Consider the following 5,962-nt stretch of genomic DNA (forward strand, 5'->3'; position numbering starts at 1 on the left):
AACTACCAAATATTGCTGGAAGAAATGGTGAAAGACATAAATAAACGGAAAGACACCTGATGTTCCCGGACTGGAAGACTTCATCTGTGTGTGGAGTAGGGACTGAACCCAAGGCCTGGTGCCTGCTAGGCACGTGCTCCACCACTGAGCTCTAGCCAGGTCCCTGCCCTCAAACAGCTTCTTTAAAAACAGGGAACAGGGCGTCCCTAAGTTGCTCAGGCTGGCCTTGAACTTGATATGTGAACCAGGCACTATTAGAACTTGTGATCCTCCTGTCTCACCCTTTTGAATACATGGAATTACAGGCTTGTACCATCTTGTCTGAAAGAAGACTTAATTTTTTTAAGTTGACAGTATTAATGAATGGGATCTATAGATTCAATGCAAATCCTACCAAAATCCCTGTGATTTTATATAGAAATAGAAAAAATCCATTCTAGGATTTAAGTAGAATCTCAAGAGAAACAAATAGCTAAAAGAACCTTGAAAAAGAATAAAAATGGAAAACATGCTTCCTGATTTCATAACTTAGTGCATAGCGGCAATAATCAAAACAGCATGCTACCGATAAAGGCAGGTAAAGGCAGGCGTGTAGATCAATGGATAGAAATCCCAAAGTGGTCATGTATACTGTCCAGTGATTAATTAAAAATTAGCTGATACATAATGCATGTCTGTTTGTGGGGAACAGTCTAATATTTTAGCACATACATAGGCAATATGTAGTCAGATCAGAGAAGTTGACATGTCCATCAACTCATTTTTTTTTATGTTGGGGATATTCATCTCTGTTAGCTATTTTAAAGACAGAATTAATTGCTGTCAAGAATTGTTCCATTGAGTTGTAGAACATTAGAAGTTATTCTTCTTGTCCGGCTCCACCTCTGTGTCCAAATGCTTTTTGACTCGGCCACTAATACTGTCCAATGGTGAAAGAATGATCTTTTCAACAAGTGACGGTGAGAAACCAGGATATTTAGGCAAAAGAATGAAGTGAAGCCTTTACCTAATGTCGTATAAAACTTAGCTCTAAATGGATCAAAGACCTAAATATCAGAGTTAAAACCCATAAAACTTTTAAAAGAAATTAGGGTGAAAACCTCATGAAATTGGATTTGGCAATGATTTCTTTGCTGTGACCCCAAATGCATCACCAACAACAAAATAAATTGGACATTAGCAAAATTGAAAACGTTTGTGCATCAAGGGATATTATCAGCCATATGACCTACCAGCTCCATTTCTGGACACACACACACACACACACACACACACACACAGACACACGAATTGAAAGAATCTGTTGAAGAGTAGTTAAACCCCCATGGTCGTTTTTTCCCACAATAGCCAAGACAGAGACTAAATGTCTATCAGTGATGAATGGTAAAGGAAACGTGGCATCTATACACACTGCAGGGCAGCTGAACCTTTAAAAAGAAGGCGGTTCTGTCACAAGGGATACATGAATGGACCTGGAGGATACGATGCTAAATGAAATCAGCCGTGCACAGGGCGGAGCACTGCAGGGTCTCTCTCACATGTGGAATCTAAAAGCTGCAGTTCTATGAAGAAGAGAGCAGATGTGGGTACCAGAGACTGAGTGGCAGGCAGGAGGGAGTGGGACAGTGGTCACAGGGCGCAACTCTCCAGATAGACAAGGAGGGCAAGTTTTGAAAGAGAGGACGCAGCAGGTGATTATAGTCAAGAATGATGTATATTTCAGGGTAGCTAAAAGTAAATTTAAGAACCTATCATAAAACAATAGATAAAGGAAGTAATGACTATGTTAATTAGCTTAATTTAACCACTCCAAATAGTATACAAATATCAAACATTATGTTGAGTTCCCCAAAATGTATGCAATTATGTCAATTAAAAAACTATTAATAATAATAAACAAAAGGCTTAACCAAGAAAGTGAAAACACCACTGTTAGAATGGCAGGAAACAATTGCAAATAAAATGTCTGCTAAGAGGGTAATGTCCAGAATAGATAAGAAACTACCGCAACTCAACAACAGTAGCAAAAACAACCACCAAAACCAAACAACCCAGTTAAAAGTAAGGAAGGGACTTGAATAGATACTTTCCAAAAATATATGTGAATAGCCAATAAGCACACGAAAAGATGTTCAACCTCGTTTACTCATTAAGGAAAGGGAAATCAAAATCATAAGATATCACCTCATATACAAAAAAAGAAAAAGAAAACAAGTGCTTTTGAAGACATAAAGAAATCAGAATTCTTGTACATCGCTAATGGGATGTAAAATACAACTATGACACGTGGTACCGTGGTTCCTCAAAAAATTAAATAATTATATACGGCCCAATAGCTCTATACCTAGGTATCTGCCCACAGAACTAAAAGCAGGGATTTGAACAGACATTTGCCTGCCTATTTTCATATGAGCATTGCTCACAAGAGCCCAAAGGCAGGAACAACTCAAAGCCCATCGAGAGGATGACTGAATTAGCAAAATTAGATGCATGCACACAGTGGCATAGCCACGCAGAAGATTATCGCAGACTAGAATGATCTTTAACATTAAAGGGATGAAATTCTGACATGTGGGACAAGGATGGGCCTTTGAAGACATGCTGAGTGAAGTCCACCCAAGGAAAAACACGATGTGGTGATTCCATGTGAATATGAAGATTATTGCAGGCAAACAGGACTAGAAAGGTGGTAACCTGGAGCTGCAGGATGCAGAATAGATTTAGAAAAAAAGTTTGGAAATAGATAATGGGGACAGTTACACACTAATAATGTGATTAGTGTCATTGAACTGTACACTCCAAAATGGCTAAAATGGTAGATCATATAATATATATATATATATATAACATATATATCATGCCAAAGAAATGTTAACAGAAAAGAGAATCTTGTGCAAGGTCACATTGTAAATACCAGTCTCAGAATAAGAAACTCACTTCAGTCAGTCCTTTAAGCCATAGATTTTACATCTGTAGATCAAACAAACTATGGATCAAAACTATTCAGTTAAAAACAATGTGCACGATAAAAACCATACAGTCTTCTTTCCTGTCATTTTTCCTTACTTAATATAATACAATTCATATCTATGCAGCATTTGTATCTACATTAGAAATAATCTAAGGGATTTAAGTGTATGGGAGCTTGTGCACAACTAAATGCAAATACTGTGCCATTTTCAATAGGGGATTCAGAACATCCACAGATTTGGGTGTCTGTGGGGCTCCTGGACAGACAACAGACAGAAGATTTCCCTGGGTTCCCCTGTGTGGTACCTTTGATCCTTGCACAGGCATCTTCCCACCAGAGTTGACCCTTCTCGCCCCTCTGACTACCATAGTCCTTAAGAAACCAGGAAGGAGGTGAATCACAGGCAGTTGGAGGAGAAGGCTCAGAGATGGTAGATTGTGTGGGGGAGAAGCACAGACTCCCACCTGGGATCTAAGTGTAGTGTTTGCTGATAGACAGGCCCAAGACCCACAGGCAGAGACCCCATCGCCCCTTGTGGTCCTTACTGACTCCCTGCATACTTTGCAACCGTGAGGTGCTGAGTCCCTCCAGCTGCACTGACCTCCACTGCAGGAGGAATGTGTCCTCCAAGGCTTGGCTTTGCAGGGCTGTCCTACAAGTGCGTCATGATGAGACTTCCCATTGTGCTTAAACCCTGAGAAAGCCCGCAGCCTGTCCTGAGGACTTGATGTGTGAACAGAAATCACACACAGGGGACCCGGAGCAGCAGGCCTGGCCCTCAGATCAGGGGTCAGGCAGGGCCACGAGGCTGGCCATTCTTCTCAGGAATTTGATGGTGACTGATATGACAGTGTAAAAGACAAAGCATGAGTCCAAGGAATGATCCCGAAGAGTGAAGGCCACAGACAGAACTGTGTTCTTATCCTTGTGTTTTAATGTCCTTTCTCAAACAGATGAGGATCATGTGGAGATCTTAAATGAAATGCAGGAGGATGCCTTCAAATGCAGGTCTACTTGGAAGAAGACAGGAGACAGAAGATGCTGTAACTCTGGCCTGGGAGCCAGGTGTGGTTGACAGATCTGGGATAGGAATTTCTGTTGATAACTCTATTCCATGTGGGAAAACTGTTATCAATACCCAGGGTCTAAAACCAATTCCTGAAAGGGGTATTTCTCTAGGGAATGTGACAAGGCCATCAGCTGAGCAGAGTACTGCACGGTCACATGATGATCAAAGTAGATGCTAAAGTTGATTTGAAATCAGTGACTCCCTGAGCAGAGACCTGTGAGTCCTGTTGGGGACAGAACTGCTCAGAGGGTGAGTGTGAGGTTTCTGTGTTATATAAGAGGAGAAAGTAGGCATGATGGAGCACTCCTCTAATCCCTGCACTCTGGAGGTAGAGGCAAAAGGATCTATGTAAGTTGGAGACCAACTTGGTCTGCAATAGTGAGTTCCAAACCAAGCAGGGCTACATAGTGAGACCTTGTCACCCCCCAAAAATGGGGGGGACAATCATAGATTTGTAGCAATGGTAGACATCATGTGAGTACCTTTAAAAGAAATCTCTGCCCCCAATTCTATAACAAAGTGGGAAGGAGCCAGCGCAGGTATGAGATGCTCTCTGCCTTTCTTTGGACCCCAGGAACCATAAAGTGAGTTTTATCAAATCCTTCCAAATTAGGCATTCTAACTGACTTCATCAAGACTGGAGTATGTCACTGTGTGAGAGGACACAGCTTGTGACCATGTGTGACACGGGTGGGTGTAGAAGGAGCATTAGCCCATTAGGTATCTGTGGAGCAACTGGAGGAATGGGGGCCACAGTGGGAGGAGGATGGAGTCATAAGTGAGAAGGGGAAGGAGGCAGGGGTTTGGGGGCTGGTAGCACTGTCCTTCCTTTAGCCCCTGGGAATTCAGGATAAAGAGGAGGAGGAGACACTTCGCCCAGCCTCTGGACTTACTCCACGTGTCAGCACTGCTGAAGTAAAGAGCCCTGGACACAGACACAGTGGGGGACACTGGCACATTGTGGATCCTCAGAGGAGTAACTGTTTCTGGTCTCTAGAACAAGACAGGCAGCCATTCACGTGGGAAGAGAGGGGAACAGCAAGCTGGGCAGGGCAGGGGCAGTCCTACCAGGAATGAAGGGACAGGAGATCAAAGGCGGGGAAGGACCAAGAAAGGCCACAAACGCCCATGACATTAACATTGAGGCTAAAATGACTTCCAAAACCCCAGGGAGTCACCCACATGGCTGACTCAGAACTAAACCAGTGTCACTGTGACCACACCTGCACATCCCAGCAGCCCCAGGGTCATCATGACTGTGCTTCCTCAGGTGGCTATGAGCAGGTGGTGGAAGGATTGATCAAGAATCTCAGCTTCCAGGACGGACAGGGAGCAGGTGAGGCCAGACCTCCTGGGACTCTGCACATAAGTCCCAATACCTGGCTCTCCATCGACCATTCATTCATTGTCCACTCTATCATTCATTCATCCATCTTCTACTCTATTATTCATTCATTCATTCCTTTCTTCCTCACGAAAAAATATTGGAAGTTGGCTACATGTTATTCCCTATGCCAACTGCAAGGTCTAATTAGAGACAGCACAGTCCTCTCCTTTACCCTCCAGTACAGTGACAGCAGCCCACCAGGAAACCTGCGACTTCCAGTCCAGTAAGTAGGGGTGTGGGTTGGGAAGACCTGGAATTCTGTTTAAACAGGTGATTTAGTTCTAGAGTCAGTTGTTAGGGTAATTATTAATTTGCTTTCACTTTCTGGACCAGAGACCCCGTCTGAGCTGCCAATGCCTAAGATTAAAGTATTAGAACCCACAACTGTTGTCTAGTCCATAGATACCTAATAAGGCCTCCAGGGTGGAGACGTTGGGGCTATGGTTGTAGGCAGACATTTTGGCTCTGGATCTGCCACCGACAGCCTGTGTGACCCTGATTCAGACACGGTACTTCCTGTGTCTCAGTTTCCCTA

The 5,962-nt window shown here is 43.2% G+C and overlaps 1 protein-coding gene across 1 annotated transcript in view; it reads right to left on the bottom strand.

Annotated features, from left to right (window-relative positions):
* Nucleotides 1-5,962, bottom strand: part of LOC103749220 (carcinoembryonic antigen-related cell adhesion molecule 1) — a 15,865-nt gene that overhangs the window by 5,113 nt on the left and 4,790 nt on the right. The window lies entirely within an intron of this gene.

Source organism: Nannospalax galili, unplaced genomic scaffold (assembly GCF_000622305.1).
Source record: "Nannospalax galili isolate Female #2095 unplaced genomic scaffold, S.galili_v1.0 scaffold385, whole genome shotgun sequence".
Classification (NCBI taxonomy): domain Eukaryota; kingdom Metazoa; phylum Chordata; class Mammalia; order Rodentia; family Spalacidae; genus Nannospalax; species Nannospalax galili.